Source organism: Lynx rufus, unplaced genomic scaffold (assembly GCF_022079265.1).
Source record: "Lynx rufus isolate CCGP_SWC_20201006 ecotype Redwood Valley unplaced genomic scaffold, mLynRuf1.p SCAF_1, whole genome shotgun sequence".
Taxonomy (NCBI): domain Eukaryota; kingdom Metazoa; phylum Chordata; class Mammalia; order Carnivora; family Felidae; genus Lynx; species Lynx rufus.
This window is the reverse complement of record NW_025814823.1, coordinates 196,341,870-196,362,408: the sequence shown is the minus strand read 5'-3', so window position 1 is coordinate 196,362,408 and position 20,539 is coordinate 196,341,870. Positions and strand designations below refer to the sequence as shown.

Genomic DNA, 20,539 nt, shown 5'->3' with positions numbered 1-20,539 from the left:
AAGGAAGTGACTCTTCCAAGAACATAAAGCAAGATAATCATGAATGCTGGGCTTCCTCATGCCCAGCTGTTCTAGAGGTTGGGGGGCTTGGGATTCCCCCTTTGGAACCATAAGGAAGAAACCCCCCACCTTGGCTCCCATCCCCTCCTTGGAGAGAAGCACTAAGGCAGGAACATACTCTCAGCTCAGATTCTTGAGGACAACAGAAGATCTCTTCCTAGTGATGGGGGAACTCAGCTCTGGATGGGCCAGACACTACCCCCCAAACTACTCCTGATGCTGAGGTGCTATCGGGCAGGGGTGGGGTGGGCAGATGAGCCCTTTGCACCAGATCTGACTTACTCCTTTCCCCAGGAGAAGTCCATTTGTGCCCCTAGGCTACACGTAAAGCTAATGCCTTGGTCACCTCGCACTCATTATTTTGATAAATATTTATTGAGTGGCTACTCTGTGCCAGGCAATGTACCAGATGTTGGAGATAATCTCCTCCCTCTCTCCCTCCCATCCTTCCTTCCTTCTCATTCATTCATTCATTCAGTATTAATTACACTATTGAGGCAGTACAGCCTTATGGATAAGAGTGATATCTGGGGCTAGACTATCAGGAGATGGACCCTGACTCATCCACTTACTAGCTGTGTGAGCTTGGCAAGTCACGTAGGCCCAGCTTCCCTATCTGTAAAATGGGGATAATAATAGCACCTTCCTTATAGGGTTGTGATGAGGAGGGAATGAGTTACTGCACACTAAGTGTCTGGAACAGCACCTGATATAGTAAACACGTCATAAACATCAACTATTATCTTTGTTGTTATGTGCCTGGCGCAGTGCCAGGTGTTGAGGAAACTGCTCCAAAATGTTCCTCTGGCAGGAATCCCTGCACGCCAGCCCTTGTTCCAGCCGCCCATCCTCTCCTCCCAGCCGCACCCCAAGAACTCGGCCTTGCAGTAGCTCCCCTAGCCCCATAGGGCCGCCCTCTACATCACCTCCCAAGCCAGGAGGAGAGAGTCCAGGCAAGTGAAGCCTGTCACACTTTGGTCTTCCAGCCTTACCTCCCTCTGCCCTGCCACACGTACCCTCGCCTCAGCCTCTCCAGGCCCACATATTTCTCCAGATTCATCCCCAAATCATCCTGCCTTCTTGCCTTCACTGGGCCTTGATGGATGGATGGTTTCTTCCATCCATCAGAATGCCAAGCACTTCCTATCAAGGTCCTTCAAATCCAACTGAAGCGTCATCATTCCCAGGAAGCCCTCCTTCCTTCCCCTCAGCCAAGAATCATGAGATCTGCCTCCGAATCTGCATTTCCCTTTGTTTGCAATTGTTTCTTTTTTAAGTTCTGTGAGCAATGGGGGGCCATGGAGGGTCCTTGAGCAAGTGAGCAAGACATTCAAAGCTGGGCTTTAGAAGAATGGACTAGACCCCATAGAGGGTGGAGACAGGAAGAGACTGCAGGTGGGGAGCCCAGGTGTGGAGACTTCCGGGGCAAAAAGGCCTTCAGAGGAATGAGGATCCAGTCTTCCTGGGCTGCTCCTCCCCTCTCTGCTACTTCCATGCCCCCACTATAGAATCAGCAACTCTGATTTCCCCAACATGACTCACTAAATCACTGGGACAGTCAAAACTGACTCTCCATGCTCTGACCCCTGGAATGTACGGATCCTCCGCACCCCTCACTCCCTCTACCTTCCCCTGAAGCCACAAAGCAGGCTGTGGGCACTGCAGTCGGGGAGTCAGGGGAGGCCAGTGCTGCATGCTAGCCTGGCTGTCCATCATCCCTAGGGCCCAGCAGGTGAGAATACAGCAGTGCTCCTTCACTCCCTGCTGAGTGAAGGAATCAGCCTATGTTTTCCAACTAATCCCTACAGCAACCTTTGGACATAGGCCCTATTTTAACCCATTCTGCAGCTGGGAAAACTGAAGCTCAGAAATATGAAGAGACTCGCCCAGGGTCAGGCGGCCACCGAATGCTGGAGTAAGAATTTGAATCCGATCTGATCCCAAAAAGCCAGTATCCTTCCCTCATCACACAGGGAACAGCAGGAAGAACATGAGGTTCCCAAGGCCATGTTCCCTGGGCCCACTCTCAGGAGGTCTCGGCAGCCCCTCAGATCTGTATGCACGGGGACCATAGAGCATCTGATGCTCAGCTCAGCTCGGTACCCTGTTTGGACTCCTGGAGGTCAGGGGAGGGAGGAAGGAAATTGACCCCTTGGGGTGGAGCAGGGCTTAGCTGGAGGCAGGTGCCTGGATGCCTGGGTCCTAGTACAAGACTTGCATCTGACCTGCCGTAGGACCTGGGTGAGTCCTTCCCCGCCCTGGGCTCAGAGTTGCCCTTTCGGAGAAGAGGACAATAGGTTTGCTGCCTTCTGCGTCGGCCCTGCCTGCCGAGCCTCCGTGCCCTTAGAGCCTGTGGCCAGATGAGGGATGTGGATTTGAGGGAGCTGGCATTAGAGGACCCCCCCACCCCATATTTCTGCCAAGGTTGGAACTGGCTCTCTCCTGCCCACATTTGGAGATGTGCCCACACAGACAGGCCCCCTGCAGGGGTTCCGGAGTTAAGTGGGCAGCCACTGAGAGCAGAGGGTGAGAGCACAGGGCCCAGCAGCTGAATTCACATCCTGTTCTACCACTCACCACCGGTGTGCCTCTGGATTTGGAATTTACCTCTTCTTGCCTCAGTTTCCTCATCTGTAGACAGCATTCACACAGCCGCCCCCCCCAGGAGTGTTAGGTAAAAGGCTTGGCCACACACTAGCAGATGCTCAGTAAGCAGCAGCTGCCCTTACTGCTGTGGGTCCTGACCACCCTGCCCCTGCCCTGGCCTCCTGAGCTCAGTGGGTGTTCCAGGGCTCAGGCCACAAGGGGCCTGCCCCGGCCCCCCAGCTGGGTTGGGAGTCCTCCCTCCTCAGGAGGGAGCCTTGAATCGGAGTGCTCCTGCCAACCCCTCCCTCCTGGCTTGGCAGCGTGAAGACAACGCTGGCCAAAAATATTTGTGTGGGTGGCGGAAAGTTAACTCTTCCGCCTCTCTCTTCTTTCCTGGAAACCGTGGCCACCGTCAAATACAGCAAAACAGAAGCAGAGATAGAGCGAGGCGAGGCCCCTGTGGCGTGTCAGGGAGAGCCCTGCCCCCCACACCCACTCCTGCCTGTTGCCATCTGGCTCTGTGATGGTGTGGGTGGCGGTGGTGACGGGGGAGGGGGGCTCCAAGGGCCTAGAATCATGGCATCCTGCAATGCCAACGTTGGATGGACCTTCCAGCCTCATGTGGCTCAACCCTGCCATTGTGCCTTTGGGCAAACGGACTCCAGAGTACAAAAGGCATCTGCCCAAGGTCGCGTGGCCAGTTAGGTCTTTTCAGAATTCTACTGGCTCTTCGTGAGATTCTAGGATTCTGTGACTCTCTAGTGGCGGAAATCTGGCAGCAGCTTGTGAGTTCAAAAAGAGCATGGAGAGGGAAGGGCCCTGGAGCCATCTCTTCTCTTTGTGTCCACCATCACGGTCAAGGTGTCAGAGCTGGGGACAGATGGAGCCCTGTCACTTACTAGCTGTGTGACTTAGGCAGAAGTCACTTTGCTATCTGAGCCTTAATTTCCTCACTTCTGAAATGAGATAACAGTACCCCTCTCAAGGGGTGGTGGTGATGATTTATCTCCACAACCTGAGCAAATGGCCCAGTATGGCGTAGGTGTTCAATACCGTGAGTGCCCGTTCTTCTCTGGGCAGAAGGCTAGCTTCTTTGTGTTGATTTCCCTTCCGCTGCGGCTGCTATAACAGGTGCCTGTTATCTTTCCGATCCTGATGCTTGTTGGCCTTTCCCTAGTTGGCACTGGTTTGCCCCAGGGCCCGGTAATGTGCTTATCTTGCCTCTTACCTACCACACTCTCCTGGCACAGCTCCAACCAAGAAGCCAAGGCCTTAACCCAGCCTGCTGGTCTCAGTGGTGGCGGGGGGGCGGGGGGGTAGGGGTGCCTGGGGTGGAGGCATGACCTCCAGGTCAAGTACCACAGCAGGTAAGGTCAGTGTAAGCCCCGTGGTCACCAGTGTCCAGACTTTCACAACTCAGGGTTCTCACTATCCATGGGCCAGCCAGGGTGTGTGTGTTTGTGAGTGTGTGTGTATGTGTGTGTTAGGCGGGGGGTTCTTCTCTCCCCATTTTGCAATAGGACGAGTGGGATTCGGAGTGTGCGCACTTGCCCGAGTTCACACCGCTAAGCGGAGGTGGAATCTGTTAACCAAGATCTATAAATCCCAGGGTTTCTTCCCAGTGTACGTGGCCACTGGCCATCTTAAGCTCTACCTGCCCTTCCTGGGATATGGACTCCCGATCTCTATTAACGAAATCACCCCCCCCCCCATCACCAGAGCAACAAACCTGGTTGCGCCTAGGCTCCTCCCTCTTCCTCCACACCCACTCTCCATCTGCCTCCCAGCCCAGCCAGTTCTCCCCGCCCAGGTTCCTCTCCCACGCACCCCTCTCCGCATCCCACATGCCCTCGCTCCGAAGCCATCATCACTGTTAACATTTATAAATAATCCTACTGTTATTATTATGGTTCTTGTTATCATTCACCACTCCCCCCACCAGATTTTAAGGCTTCAGAAATCAGAATACCATATCTTCTTTATCCCCCATTGTATGGTGTCTGGCAATAAAAACTCAAGATGTTTTTGCGAAGTCAAAGAACAGCCAACACGTCTCAAAAACCATACTGAGTCCTCTGCACGTATTTTCTCACTTAGTCCTCCATGGGGATGGTACAGTTCCTGTTTTGCAGACAGGGAAGCTGAGGTTCAGAGAGGGCAGCTAGGCAGGTGGCCGAGCTGGGGTTCTAGCTCAAAGCCTGGGCACACAAGCACATTGCTGCCCCGTCCCCCTTGGTGCACACAGCCTCTTCCGTGGCCCCCTGGCCCCAGTCTTGGGTCCTCCGCCCCACGGTTCCTGTGATTCCTGTGGTGTATGTACCTTTTCTGGCATGTGAGAGAATGTTTTCTAGGCGGTGCCCAGTTAAGTATTTTTAAATAACTAGATATTTATTTAATGGGTCTTGGGGGGGGAAATGACTTAGCGTGACATACTTGTGGTTTTCCTGCGATTATGGCTTAAGATAAGTCTAAAGTGATAGAAGTTAAGTTATTTAAAGTTGATTTGTGGAAAATAGTAAGCAAATAAAGTGTCCGGTGGCACAAGGATATGGTGAACATCTGGGATGTCGAATGACTGAAGCTTGGGACTTGGCTGTGGATGTGTGAGACCTGTACCTCCAAACCCCAGCCAGTTCTCAGGGCCACCTTAAGGTGGACAAGTCTCCGAAATTCAGCCCAGAACACCCAGCATATGGTCTCATCTGCTGTTTCTTTTCTCCCCGTGCAGATAGATCATCTTGAAGGAGAGCCTCACAGACCAGACACAGGTTGAGAGGAAGGCTTGGGGGTCCACCACCCGACCCAGCCCAGGAGGGCCCCACAGTTGGACTTTGCCACAGCTCTGTGAGTTGGCTGAAGAAAAGAAAGCTGCAGAGAGCCAGAAGAGACCCCTGGAGAGGAGCAAAGACAGGTGGCCGGCCTGGCCCCCACTTCTGTGCGTCTCTAAGGAGAGGCAGCACCATGCTGGGTCCCCACCTCCCACCTGCCCCCCTGGGACCCAGCGAAGACAGGCCCACTCCCTGCACCTTCCGGATCCCTGATGGGAGCTACAGGTGTCTGGCTTTGGAGGCTGAGGAGAGCAGCGGTGAGGAGGGCCTTCAGGGAGAGGCAGGGCTCACGAACTTGGATGAGGACAGGGTGGCCAGCAGGAATGGGGACAGCCTTGCCTGCAGGGCCACCCAGGGGGCACCAGAGCTGCCCAAGGCCCTGGGCATCCAGGCACCCAGACACTCCAGAGAAGCACAAGGGGGGTCCCAGCATGATAACAAGGCCGGCCAGGATGGGAACGCGGTGAAGGCTCAGCTGGTGATGACAACCAGCCCCGGCCCCAGCCCCAGCGCGGGGCCCAGGGTTGCCCAGAAACCAGGTAAGCTCACGTCCCTTTTCCCCTGGACTGCCAGAGCCCACTGGGGACCCCACAGGTCTCCTGACCATATCTTCCCATGATCCATAACAGTCTGTCACAGTCCCACAGACTGTGGGGAGACAGGGGAGACTGGGATTCCGTGCCACATCTATGCCCGCTCTTTTCTCTGCCAAGGGGGGCACGGGAGAAGGCACGGAAAGAAAGCCCTGATATCATGCTTGGTTACACGAAAGTCCATCCCTCACTCTGTCTGCCCTTAGTCATTCATGGCAACAAATGGCCTTGGATTCCAGGCAATGAAGGGGCAGGACTGCCTCTCATTGAACATATTGAGTGTGCCGGCTACTTGAGGGTGCTGGGGACACAGCACCGGGCAAAGCAGACATGGTTGCTGCCCTCATGGGGTTTCTGAGGTACAGACTGAAGCCTTTGATCCAAGCTGACCTCCTAATTTTACAGATGGAAAAACTGAGGCCCGGAGTGAGGAAGAGACTGCTCCAGGTCTCTCGGCATATTGGTGACTGAGCTGGGCCCACATTCCTCAGCCAGGCTCCAGTTTCCCATCTGTTAGAGATGACAAAAGCAGGACCCGTGTCACCTGGGCTGAAGTGGGGACCCAAGGACAGTGTATAGGGAAGAGCTCAGTATTCACTGGATGGAAGGAAGGAGTGAATGAACAAATGGAGAAAGAGAAGGAACAAAGGAAAAAAAGAACGTAGAAGGAGGGAAGAAAGACAGGAGAGGGGTAGGGAAGGAAGAGGGGAAGGAAGGAAGGAAGGAAGGAAGGAAGGAAGGAAGGAAGGACGAGAAGGAAGGAAGGGAAAGAAGGAAGGAGGAAGGAAGGAAGGGAAGGAGGGAGGAAAGGAAGGAAGGAGGGAAGAGAAGGAAGGAAAGGAAGGAGGGAAGAGGGAAGGAAGGAAGGAAGGAAGAGAAGGAAGGAAAGGAAGGAGGGAAGAGGGAAGGAAGGAAGGAAGGAAGAAGGAAGGGAAGGAGGGAGGAAAGGAAGGAAGGAAGGAAGGAAGGAAGGAAGGAAGAGAAGGAAGGAAAGGAAGGAGGGAAGAGGGAAGGAAGGAAGGAAGGAAGGAAGAGAAGGAAAGAAAGGAAGGAAGGAAGGAAGAGGGGGATGAAGGAAGGGAGGGAGGGAGATAATTTTCCTATAGGCTGCAGGAGTCAGGAGCCACAGAGCAGGGCGGGACAGGGAAACCCGCACTGAATCACCTCCATTGCCTGGGCCCATGGAAACACTGAAGTGGGTCCAGATGGAGAGGACGTGAGCCAGGCCATGCTTGCTCAGAAGGCAGCTGCTGCCAGCAGATCCTGGGGGCACAGGGCGTGTGGGGGACACAGGCCTGGGAGGGCTAATGCGTCAGGAAGCTGAAGGAACACCTCATTTCTCTGCAGGCATTGCTACCGCCCTGGTTGGCATCGCACCAGCCGTCCCGCCCACTCTCTTTTCTGAAATAATTTTCTCCAGGCTCTGATCACCCCCCATGGCCATCCCCACCCCACACCCCACCAACTCCCCCATGCTTGGGTCACACAGAAAGCTGGGCAGGATCCAGGAGATGTCTTCGATGCATCTAGGGCAAGAAGAAGGAGGACCCCAGGAGCACCCAGCAGCTCTAAACTTGGAGGTGGGCCCTCACACCAGAGTAGCCCCAACTCAGGTCCCCTAGAGCCTGAAAGCCCCAGGACCTCCTCCTTTTCCTCTTACAGACCACAGCTGAGGGTCAGGAGACATGGGTGCTGGTTCTGGACCTGATACGAACCAGCCAAACCCCAGCAAATCGCTCTCCCTTAGAGAGTTGCAATTTCTTCATTTGTGAAAATAAAACAAAAACAGGGGCCTCTCTACCTCACAGAGCCATTATGAGGTTTCAGTGATCTTAGACTGGGGTAGTGTTTTGGAAATGTTAGGTGATCCCGTGACAGATGTTAATAATAATTAAAATAATCCTCAACTCCACAGTATAACAGCTACTATTTGTTAAGCCCTTATGTGCTAAGCCCACTGTGCTAAGAGCTTTATATACATCACTTCACGCAACCTCACAGTAATCCCCATGAGGGACATACTATGATTATCTCCATTACACAGATGAGAAGGTCGAGGTTCAAAGAACGTAGGTGCCTTGTGACTTATCTAGGACTCCTGGCTAGTAAGCCACTATGCCATGATTCAACCACGGAGTTTTTTGAACATGGGACTTTGTTCTTAGCCATCGCTGTATTCTGGATTTACAAGGGGAGTGTGCTGTCTGCTGACATCCTGGAGTGGAAGAGACCATGGGTGAAGGGAGAAGAGGGGCCACATTTAATGAATCCTGTTGGCCTCTCACACAGAGCTAGGTCATTTCTTACTATCTCATTCTCATCGATCTTACCGTATAGGTATAGTCTCTCAAGGCAGGTATCACTCTGCCCCTTTTACAGGTGACACAGCTGGAGCTCAGAGACCCAAGTCCCTTGCCCAAAGTCACACAGTCAGTGTTGGAGCTGAGACTGTGATCACGGTCTTCTTCCTCACAGTCCCGTTCATTTCTTTCTCTGACGTCCAGCCAGATGGTCTCCAGTTCTGTCCTGACCGTTTCTGGGGACAGAGGGCGCAGGAGTGACCTCAGGAGGATGTCTCAGGGAAGTCTTCTCACGGGTGCGAGCAGGAAGGAATCTGGGTCTCGCAGGAGAGGAGAAATCCGGGTGGTCGTGCGTCAGAGCCCACACTGGCCTTTCTGCTCCCTCGGGAAAGGGAGTGGCTAGAGTCCCTTCTCTCTGCCTGGAGATCCGGAGGGAAGAGGCCTGTGGGGCTGCCAGGTTATTAGTGGATTAGGGCTTCCTTTTAAAGCTTCCTCCCGGTACCACCAAAGGATTATAATATAAGCATCTTCAGACAATTACACCCGTCCTTCCGCAATTATACCTGCCTCCCTTGAGTGCTCCCTGGCAGCTTTAAGTATGGGTCATGGCATCTTCGGCCTTGGGCACCCACCACTTGGGGTGGGTGGGTACGTGGTGCCATTGCTCTAAAGCCTGAGTACCAGCTGGGCAGGGCAGAACGGGGTCCTTGGCAGGCTAGGGGAGCAGGGGGTGCAGAGAGATGACTGCGGCTCAAGTCTCCTGCTGTCAGCTGCTGCCAACGTGAGAGAATAGATATGAGAAGGAAAGTGTGTAAGGCTCACGGCTGGGCTTCCGCCGGTGGTAGTTGGTCCACGGCTCACCAAGACAGCCCTGAGCTATAGCCGCCGTCCTCACCGCAAAGTCTCAGCTGGTCAACACTGGCAGGGCTCACGGAGATGATTGTGTAGATAATCCTGAGGAGACTCTGAAGCCCGGAGATGGTAACAGACTTGCCCCAGGTCACGCAGTAAGTTGGTGCGAAGCTAGAGCTGGAACCCAGGGCTTTTGCCGCCCCCCCTCCCCCAGTTCAGCTGCCACACACTGTGCTAATTGCTTTGTATGGGTCACTTCATTTCACCCTCTAAACACCCCTAGGAAGTTCACGCCTTTCTTATCTCTGCCTCACAGATGAGGAAACTAAGGCACAATGACTTTAAGTGACTTGTCAGAGTCTCAGGCCTGTGGGTGGAGGAGCGGAGATTTGAACCCCAGGAGGTCTAGGCCCATGCTTTCAACCACCTTCTGTGCTGCCTTGTCTCCATGGAAACAAGGCAGCAGGCTGTGTTCTTCCACCCACCTAGGGCTGGAAAAAGGTTGTTCAGGCTCTGCAGGATGGTGGGGGATTCTGCCAAGCCACGTTCCCTCCCCCTTGGGTACACTTAGGGAGACCTGGGACCCACTGTTGATCCAGCCCCTCCTTCGTCTGTGGCTTTGGGAGAGCTGCCTTCCCCCGTCTCCAGGCCATTTGTCATTGGGGGCCCAGGCCATCTAGAGGGCTTGGGGGCCTTTCCCACTCGAATGGACACTGCTCCGAGCCTCTAAGGTGGGGATGAAGGTGTGGATCTGGCTTGTCAGATGCACCTTGCCCCGACCATGTTTCTATGGTTGAGGCAGAGGAACCCCCGGTCATGGTAAGAGCTGACAGTGGTTACTGGGCCAAAGACAGGATCCCTGCTCTTTAGGCCTGTGCGAGAGAAGGTAGAAAGAGCAGGAGGCTGGGCAGGATGCCATCCACACCCCCTCTCAATCCCACACTCCATAGTGACCATAATAGGAGGGCAATGGTGCAGAAGCAAGGCTCACAGGGTCACATATACCTCACCCGTGCACCCACACACATGTTCACACCCCCATGGGTGCATACACAGACATATGCATACCATGTTCTTATGCAGATACGCATGTGTATATAATCACATATCTGCACACACATGCATGTACGTGCCCTCAGACACCTACCTATCCACACGTGGGGTACACATGAGCACACACACGCACACCCCTCACTCAGGCATGCCTACCTTTCACCTGTGACACATGACATGTATCAGATTTGCATACACAGCTACAGTCCCGCCTGAAAACATACCAGTACACATATTCCTTTCCTCAGATACAGGTCAAAAGCATGTTCTTCTCTCCATTTTCTTTTGCTCACATACCCACACTTTAAAATCTCTCCTGCATGCACACATTCTCTCCTGTAGGCATATCCACTCTTGCACACCCACCTTCAAACACCTACGTACAGACTGAACCACTTTCTGTCCTCCTTCCTCTTCCCCATCTCTTTCTCTTTCATACCCACCCACACAGTAATTCTAGCTTCTCTCCTCCCTCCCTCGCTCCCTTTCCCTCTCTCTCTCTCTCTCTCTCTCTCTCTCTCTCTCTCTCACCCACACAGTTTGTTTCCTGGTTTTCCACAGGCTGGACTATAGCCACTTTTCTAGCACATGGGCTTACAAGGCAGGCAATACCTTGCCTGGTGCCAGTCCCCAGGACCCTCTCTCTCCATGTTTCCCACCTCCACTTGTGGTGGCCCCAGCACAAGAGCAGCCGTGGGGGCAGAGGAATTCCCTGCAGACCATGAGGCCAACCAGTGAGGAGAGATGGGAGCAGCCAGACAGGGTTTGCCTCTCTGTCACCTGACCTCCCGCACTCTGAGCCCGCCCACTGGGGACAGGGGATGTCCCAAAGCCAGGCCACCTGCAGCTTAGTGTTTCACAGAACCTCTGGTGGGGTGGGGTGCGGTGGGGTGGGGTGGGCTTATATGGGGTGGGGTGCGGTGGGGTGGGGTGGGCTTACATGAGCCCATGGCTAACTTCCTCTAGCAGGAGTCTAAACACAGAACCTTGATATGAAAGACAAATGAAAGTGGAACCACCCTGGTTGAAAGGGTGGGGTACTTGGAACCCCAGGAAACTTTGGTGAAAACCCAGGCCAACATTTTTCCAAGTGCAGTTACTTTTGTTTCAAATTTGGTGGGAGTGTGAAGGGTGCTTGTTATCAGTACTGTTTCCAAGCCCACTGCCTCTTCACCACTGGGAGGATGTGCTAGAATGTGGGAATCTCCGCTTTTAACAGCATCTCCCCCTCCTCCCCCCCCATTCTGATGCACACCGACCACTGTCATGGGGCTCTGCTGAGCTCAGTCTGAATGGCATTTAGTTCAATAAAAAAAGATGGGGAACCGAAGTTCAGGAGCCACACAGCATCCCTATTGCTGACCTACCAGTGAAGTCAGGGCATGGCCCCAGGCCAGCGGGGAGGTGACGACCTTCCTCAGTCCCCGTTTGCCTAAGTCCTACTAAGGTAGACAGTTATTCTAATCACCAGGGCTAAGAAGGGGGAGCGAAGATGGGCCTGAGGGGCACCGCATCTGGATCTGAAAGGAAAGGGGCTGGAGAGGTGGGAGTGGTGTCAGTTATGGGGCCAGAATCACCAAGATTTAAAAGAGAGGTGGTTGGAGGGATGGGGTGGGGGGAGAAGAGGGGGAGCTGAAATGGATGGAGAGACAGAAAGAACTGGGTGAAATGAAAGCAGAGGGATTTAGGGACCGACCTGGAGATACAAAAAAAGGAGGAGGAAACAGAGACACAACAAGGCAGCAGAGTGTAGCACAGGGAAGGAAAGCGGGCGAAAAGGGAGACCGCCAGGATCCCGGGGCCGAGCCCGCGGGGGAGGGAGTCGCACCTCCGGGGGCGGGGCGGGGCGGGGCGGGGCGGCGGGCGGGGCGGCGCTAGGGCCCCGGGGAGCGGGCGGCAGGAGCGCTGCTCGCCCGCCCGCCCAGCCCTCCCGGCTCCGGGCTCCCAGCTCTGGGTCCCCGAGAAGCCCGCTGGGAGGTGGCGGCGGCGGCGGCGGCGACGCGGAAGGGGCGCCCGGCGCGGGGCGGGGGCGGGGGCGGCGGGGGGCTCGGGGCGGGGCGCACTGACGGACGCAGCCAGGTGCGCGGAGGCGACGGCGCCGGTGAGCTCGGGGACCGCGCGCGGCGGCTGGAGGTGAGTGAGGGGCGCTGGCGGGGCGGGGGTGCAGGTGCCAAGCGGGCCTCGCCCCTTCCCACCTGTGCTGTTCCCTGTGCCGCCCAGGTGGAGGTGGCACATTTGGGCTCCGGTCCCCCGCGCACAGGGTGACCTTGGCAGAGTCGCTGCTACACTCCGGACCTCAGTTTCCCCATCTGTACCGTGGGGCGGGGTGGGAGGGGGCGCTGGAGAAATCCCGAAGCTCTCGAGCAGCCCCGGAGCGGGAGGACGCCCCGACGCGGTGAAGCTACTTACCCGGGCTGCGCTGGGGCTCCGGCCCTCGAGCCCCAACCCGCAAGCACATCGGGGGCCGGGGCAGCGCGGGCCGACGGGTGGGCACCAGACCGACGGGTCTGCGCCCCCTAGCCGGCTCTGGGAAAGGCGGGCTGGGCTCGGGCCGGGTTGACCAACATGGGCGCCCGTGGGGTAGCAGAACGGCGTGTGCTGGCTTCGCGTCCCACTTCCCGCGGGCGGGGCGGCGGCGCAGTGCTCTGGCCGAGAGGGCGAGGCTTGCGGGGACGCGGGACCTTCCCGCCGCGGGGACCACCGGCAGGACCCCCTGGGGAAATCGAGGCCCTTCCTGAGCGCCTGGGGGCAGAGGAGGAACTGTCCTAAGGGCTCTACAGCAGATTCTCACAACACCCCGACCATTCCCCAGTTTGCCAAGGTGAGAGACCATGGAGGTGAAGTGAGTGGAGGGCGGGGTTCCTTCCTAACCACTGCACTGTGGACCAGGGGCTCCAACCGGGCCCTGACAAGACCTCTTTGAGGACTCTGGGGGGGAGGGAAGGGTCTCCCTTGCTCCCTACCCCCACCCCAGTTTATGGGCTTACCCTAGATTGGGACAAGGGCCCCCTGTGTTCCATGTCTGGGTTGTCTACAAGGGACAAGAGTGAGCAGGAGAGCACCAGACCACCCCACCCCCCACCCTACCCTGACTGACAAGTGGCACTGGAATAAACCAACTTGCTGTGTGATCTGGAGGTGAGTCCCTGTCCTCTCTGCGGTGAGAGGGTGGGCAGAGTGACCCCTGAGGGGTCAGCTGCATTAGAGACTGCGGTGACCCTGCTGGGTGGAGGGGCAGTCGGAGGGTGCCTCACCCCTGTCATGTTGCAGGGTGTAGGGTGAGGCTAGACACTGATCAGAGGGACTAGGGTATGCTGGGGTCAGGGACTGGAAGTCGTGCTGGTGCCCACCAGCCTGTCACCAACCCCAGGTCTGCCCCCATCCTGTGCTGGGGGACGGAGCCACAAACCAACCACCATATTACCTCAAGCAGTGGGATGGGACTTCTCAAGGGAGTTCGAAAATGCCTTTTGGAGTGGGGTCCCCTGCCTCTGTCTCTATATGAGATCTTGGTTTGGTTCTTCCTCCTCTCTGGTCCTCAGTTTCCCCATCTGTACAAGGGGAACGGACTAGAATCATTCTATTTTGATATTCAGAGAACTTCCAAAAGGCAAGTGTTTTGCTGCTGTGCTACCCTGGCTCCCACTGTTTTCAGGGTGGCCTGCAGGGTGGCTAGCCCCCCACCCCCCGCCTCCCCAAATTAAGCTGGCACCTAAATTAAGCTGTGATTGGAATCAGCTTTAATGGTTAAAATAAGGCCTTTAACCCTTTCCCTCTCTTGTTAGCTATTGCCCTTCCCCTAAGGTGAAAAAAAGAAAAAAATCCTGTGGCATTCAGGTGCCTGCGGCTCAACTGAGCCCTAGCCTCTTGGGTCAGCACTTGATCTAATCTCCCCATTCTAGAGTTGGAGGGACTGAGGCTGCGGAGGGGACGAGATCTGCCCGGGCTAGTTCTGTGAGTAGAAGGCAGCAGAGCCCCCTTTTCTTGGGACAGAGCAGCTCCTTGATAGGGGAGGGGCGAGGGGCAGAGGAGCATCTGGAAAAATGGGAGGAGTGCAGGAGGAAACTTTTCTATATGTCCTTGTCACCCCGTGCCTTGTGCCCGTGGTTGACACTTGTCACCCTGAGCCTACTTTCAGCTCTGGGAGGTGGACTGGGCCTGGGTCAGCACACTCCCTCCACCTGTCAGCGCTGCCATCCCAGGGAGCTGTATACACCTGCAGGCCCAGGGGCCTGGCCTGGGAGGCACCTTTTCCTTCAGGGCAGCTCCCAGGCTTCCAGACATGAGCTCATCAGAGCTGTTGATGCCAGGAAGGGAGGGACCAAGGGGGGAAGCAGGCAGGGCTGCCTAGCTGGGGGAACTGCAGGCCCCCAGGGAAGTGGACGGGTGGAGGATTTGCAGGCTCTGGCCCCCATTGTCATGTGGAGGCAGTGACAAGATAGGCCAGCAGAGGGTCAACTGGGGTGGGGGTGGGGATGGCCAAGTGCCCTGGGCCGCAGTGCGGGGACCTGGGTGTTAAGCTGATCTCCGCTGCTCGCTTGCTGGCTGTGTGACCTTGCGTGAATCCCTTGCTCTTTATGGAGACCTCAGTGTCCCTGGATAGCAACGAGATGGGGTGGGTTCTTAGGCACCAGGGTTACAATAGTGAACAAGGCAGGTCCCTGACCTCAAGGAGCTTGCATTTTAACTGGGGAGATAGACAAGAAAAAGAACAGCAAAGAAATAAATAAGGTATTTTCAGGTAGATAAAAGTGGTGTGTGTATACATATATATATATATATATATATATATGTATAATTTTTATTTATTTATTTTAACTCATCCTGCTAAGATAGAGAACAGTTGGAGGGGCTACTTTGTGTTGGTGGCTAGGGAAGGCCTCCCTCACTCCATTGGAGTAGAGACCTGAGTATTATTTGAAGGAGTGGTCATGGCTGGCTTCATGGAGGAGGTACCTCCAAAACTTGGGTCTAGAGATACGGGAGGGATTTGGTTGGAAGGAAGGGTATTTCAAAGGACAGTAAATGGTTTACACGAGGAGCTGGGGTGGAGGTGGGGTGGCCATTGGCTCTAAGTTATGAAAATGCCTTCATCCCTCACGGCTTCAGGCTGCAGACCCAAAGGAGCCACAGGCCTGTGCTCTGGTCAGAGGAGTGGCTGGGCTCTGCTGAGTTAGGCCTGTGTATGTGTGAGCTCATAGTCCTTTGTGAACTGTCCCTAGATACTGGGGCTCAATCGCTACCCAGTGTGGCCAGAGGGGGGAATCAATGTGGGGACGGCCTCCAGGCCCTGTAATTCCAGAGGCTTACAAAAGCCCTCTCTCTCCAGAATGAAATCTTTACCAACTGGCCACTGCCTGAAATTCCTGTCTCCTAGCTTCATCTTTTCCACTTGGTGAGGCAGTGTCTTATAGGACTGTGACTCCCCTCCCCTGCCCTCCCCTGTCCAGCTTCCCAGGGCTGCGGCAGGTAAAACAAAGTTCAGTCTACTCCTATGTGACCTGCTTCCTGCATGGCTGATACACGGATACGGTGGCTAGACCCCTGGGTTCTCCTCCCGACTGGCTGGGAGGTCTTAACCCTATTATATAACCTCTCTGGGCTTTTGTTTCCACATCGGTAAATAGAAAAAATAATAAGCCCTGTCTTTACTGTTTTGAAATTAAATGATGGTAAATGCTTTTTAAAAAAAAAGATAAGTATTACTTATTAAATAGTATGGTCATGTTTTGATCTCTGTTAAACTAGCAAGCCTTTGAGGAGACAGACTCTAGCTCAAGACTCACATCTCAGTATAAATTTTTGACGTTTGGCCAGGAACAGGTTTTGATGGCGGGAGGACGGGCACAGCACAGTGGAAAAGGGCCTGGACCGCACTTCAGGAACAAATACTTGAACCTCCAGTCTTAGCTGACTGGCTGGTGGTCTTGGACAAATCACTTGTTTCCTCTGGGGCTCAGGCTTGGGTTCTGAGCTGCTATGAAATGGGGTAGGAAGGATGCGAGGGGATCATGGGGGTGAAAGAGCTCAGCAGACACCGAAAACATGGGGCCAACAGGAGGGACTAGGAAGGGGCAGGCTGGATGAGCCTCACAGACAGGAGAGTAAGCTGACTTGAGACTCTTATGCCTAATCTTCTGGAATAAAATCTCTTGGAGACTAAGAATGTTCGACAGATAAAAACCAAAGTTCTTGAAAACTGGTTACTATTTATGGTTACTTACTATGTGCCAAGGACATTCTAAGTTCCTTACATGTCAACAACTCCATGAAGTAAATACTATTATTATCAACATTTTACAGATGGGAAACTAAGGCACAGAGAGGTTAAGTGGGCTTCCCAAGGTCACACAGCTGGTGAGTGGCCAGATTCAAACCCAGGCAGTTTGGCTCCAAATCCTGGGAACTTAACTTCTGCACAACACAATCTTTCCTGTTTTAGATGGAGCGCCAGGGGCTCAGAGAGGCCAGGCCACCTGCTTAAGAACACACAGCATTCCTCTTTGATCTTCCTCATCTCTGTCCCTCAGGTCCTGGGAGGAGGAACCTGAGGTTTGGGGTCTGGGGTTCTGAGGTTGGCCCTTGAGCCAGCTGAGCCTCTGTTCTCCCCACCTGCCCTCCTACCCTGGGAGTAGGTCAGGGAGGATCAAGTGTACCCTGGGAGGGCTGTGGGCACGGAGGCTCTGCCAGAACCTGACGAATGGGCAACATCAGTGTCGTGGAGCTCGAGTGAATCCCAAGAGCTTGCGTTGTAGTGAACTCCTGCGGAGTCTGGCATGCCTCCCATCACTATACAGATGGGGGAAACTGAGGTCAGACAATCCAGGGACCAGCCAGAGGTCACACGAGTCGGAGGTACTCTTCCTCCCGAGCCCTCCTGTCCTGCCTTCTGGGATGCTTAGTACTTGTGGGCTCCAAGAGGAGATGGGACTTGGGGACCTTCCCACTGATCCCCAAGGTGGCTCAGCCAGGACACGATTCCTGATATGGGGCCCTTTGGGAGGGCACATGGAGTTGGGGGATGGGGAGGGTGCCGATTAAAAAATAGACTGTCACGCGCATGGGGAACAAGCATGCCACCACCCAGCCTGTGCCAGTTGGCTCCCCCATGCCCAGCTGCCAGGCCCCACTCAGGGCTCCCGCTGGGGGCTCCACCCACCCCACCCTGGCTCTGGGCCTGAGGCTGAATGCTCTCCCTCCTCCACCCCTGCCCAGCCTCCAGGCAGATGGTGCTCTCACTGAGCCTGGGTGGGCTTGAAGCTTAGCTGTTGGCTTTAAGCTGTGCCTGTGGGGTCTGGTGTCACCACGCACTGGCTGTGTGGCCTTGAGTGGGGCTCTTTCCCTCTCTGGGCCTCAAACACAGACAGAGTAATGCTACCAATTAAAGCTCTTTATAGCTTCCAAAGCCTTTGCCAGATGCCATCGCCCATTTAGACCCAAAAAGAGCGCTAGAGAGAGGCCCACCGGCCTCGGAGAGTGATATGACCTGTGAGGCCCCCTCAGCTGGAGAGTGGCAGAGCACAGGACTAGAGGCAGATGGTCTTGCCAACCCCAGTCCTGTACAACTTCTTCAGGGTGAGCAGGGCCAGAAACCACGGAGGTGGGAGGCTTTGCAGTAGTGACGTGAGCAGTGTTTTCATCCATTTATTCCCTCATCCCGTCAACAAATGTTTATTGAGCCCCAGCCGTGGCCTACACACAGAGGCAGGGACTGAGCGGAGCAATGACAGCCAAGGTCCCTGCCCTCAGGGCTGCTAACCACCATCAGTCAGGGCAGACTGACGCTTCAAAGATACAATGGAATTACAGATGTAATGAGAGTTTGGAGGACAGGCAGAGGAATGCAGCCTCCCAGGGCGGGCAGCCCTCTCCCTGAGACCCGTAAACAGACTTGAAGGATAAGTGTGGCCAGAAAGGGACAACAGAGAGGGTAAGGACGAAAGGGCTCTAGGCAGAAGCAGCAGCCACTGCCAAAGCCCTGGAGTGAGGAAGTGCTTGGGCCCTGTCTGAGCACTTGAAGGAGGGCCAGCTCACCGCCCGGCGTGCATGGCGGGGAGGCAATGGGGGGGAGAGGAGGAGCGCTGCTGAGGCGTGTGGGTGCAGGGGCAGCGGGGCTGGTCATGCAGGGCCTGGAGCCTGCCAAGGGGTCCGAGGCCCATCCTGGGAAGGAGGAGCGGTTCCCGGTGCTGGTCTGGGAGGCTGGTCTTGCCTTCTGGCTCCTTTCCCGTGGGTCTGCACCCTGGCAGAGCCACCCTGGGGGCCTTCAGCACTCCGCCAGCTGCTTTACCCAACAACTGAACGCACAGTGCTCGTCAGGCCAGCTCATCCTCTCAGTTTAATGGCTGCCTGATGCATCGTGCCTTCCACGAGGTTCTGGTGGCCCATCAGGGCCCAGAGGCAGGTTGCTGAGAGCAGGGTCTTAGCTACTCACTCCAGCTGAGTGCCTCTGTTCAGGATAATTCTTGTTTCCTTTTACTCCTGTGGGAGCCCGCGGACCCAAGGAGGTCTGGCTCGTGGCTGAATGGAGGCCTGCCCCTGGACTGCCTGTCACTGCTGTCTGTCCCCTGCCCCACACCAAGCATCACCTTCCAACCCCAAAGCCCCTCAGGGCCAAACCCTAGGAGTCAGGTGGCCTGTGTTCTGAGCCCAGCTCTGCTGTATGCTTTTGGGCACATCCCTGCTGCTCTCTGGGCCTCAGCTTCTCCGTCTGTATCATAGGGAAATACTCTAGTTTTCTGTGCTCGAGGTACAGCCCATGGATGCAATATCAGCACCAGTCGGAAGCTTCTTAGAAATGCAGACTCTCAGGCCTCACTCTAGACCTCCTGAATCTGAATCTGCATTTGAACCACATCCCTGAGCAATTATATTAAATGTATATTAAAGTTCGAGAGGCACTGTTCTAGGTCAGTCACTTTTAAACTTAAAAAAATTTTTTTAATTAGGGGCGCTCGGGTGGCTCCGTCACTTAAGTGTCCGACTTTGGCTCAGGTTGTGATCTCATGCATGGTCCGTGAGTTCAAGCCCCGTGTTGGGCTCGGTGCTGACAGCTCAGGGCCTGGAGCCTGCTTCAGATTCTGTGTCTCCCTCTCTTTCTGACCCTCCCCTGCTCGTGCTCTGTCTCTCTCTCTCTCTCTCTCTCAAAAATAGATAAAAGTTAAAAATTTTTTTTAATTTTTTTTAAATTAAAAGTTATAGAATCTTCTTTTCTCTCTGAAGTTTTACATAGGAAACCACCCATAAGAGAGGAACCACCCACTCTATATTTATTCACATGAATACGGAGGGGAGGAGTGTGGAGGGGTGGCTGAGGCCTGGGCGTATTAGGATGGGCATCAGAAGGGAGGAGGAAAAGAGACCAGGAAGAGGGTGGGGGTGGTGCTTGTTCCTTGTCCCTGGAGAGCCCCTGACCAGGTGCCTCTAAGAGCCTTTTCCACTCTTACCTCCAGGGTCCTTTGTCTTATGAATTTGGGAAGGTGGGCTTGGAAGGAGGGCACTTGACCATCCACAGCCTAGTGACGTCTTTCCCTGCTCGTCCCCATCTTGGTGTCCTGTTCTCTTCCCTGTGGAATTCCTGAAAGGGTAGCTGCTGCTATTCTTAGCATGACAGGATAGTGAGGAGAGAACATGCTAGTGCATTATTTATGCCTCTGAGTCAACAGGATTACATTCAGGGCTCCAAGAACACCGCCCTCCCCGGATGCCGCTTGTTGTCACTGCCTTGGCAGAAGGGGGGGCACTTCCCACTACCCATAACCCATCCCTTCTGTCTCTGACCATTCCTGCTCAGTGCCTTCAGCCTCCAGGCTGGGAGATGGGTCAGGAAATAGAATGGTAAGCTGGGACGAGGACTGAGTTGCTTTGGAGATATCATCTCTACATTCATTCAGCACGTATTTACTGAGCACGTATTACACGCAGTAGCCGCGGGCACCCTGGCGAATGAGGCAGAGTCTCTGCCTCCAGCAACTCACACTTTAGCCTATGAGTTAATGGTGCTGTGTCATCACAGGAGCCTCTGTGCCAGGCCTGAAACCCGGTGCTTAGCACATAGGAGACCTAGCCCTCACAGTCACCCTGCAGGGTAGGAATTAGGAGACCCCTTTACAAAGGAGGAGACTGGGCACAGCATTTATAAGACTTGCTCAAAGTAGTGATCTGCTCAACTGGGGTTTGAACTCAGGCTGACGGGAAGAGAAGGACCACACCAGGTCAAATGGTAGCATGTAACCTTACGGCTTTGGAAAGCCACTGCCCTGACCAGTGA

General features: G+C 54.8%; 1 protein-coding gene across 2 annotated transcripts in view; it reads left to right on the top strand.

The window, feature by feature from the left end:
- Window positions 1–12,320: 12,320 nt before the first annotated feature.
- The window catches only part of SYNPO (synaptopodin), a 31,026-nt gene continuing 22,807 nt past the window's right edge, over window positions 12,321–20,539 (top strand). Inside the window, exon 1 of one of the 2 annotated variants that reach the window (XM_047092375.1) lies at window positions 12,321–12,405. The gene's annotated coding sequence lies outside the window, so the exon portion shown is untranslated. Of the gene's footprint in view, window positions 12,406–13,227; window positions 13,411–20,539 lie in introns of those variants that run through there. The other variant, XM_047092381.1, reaches the window with a different exon arrangement.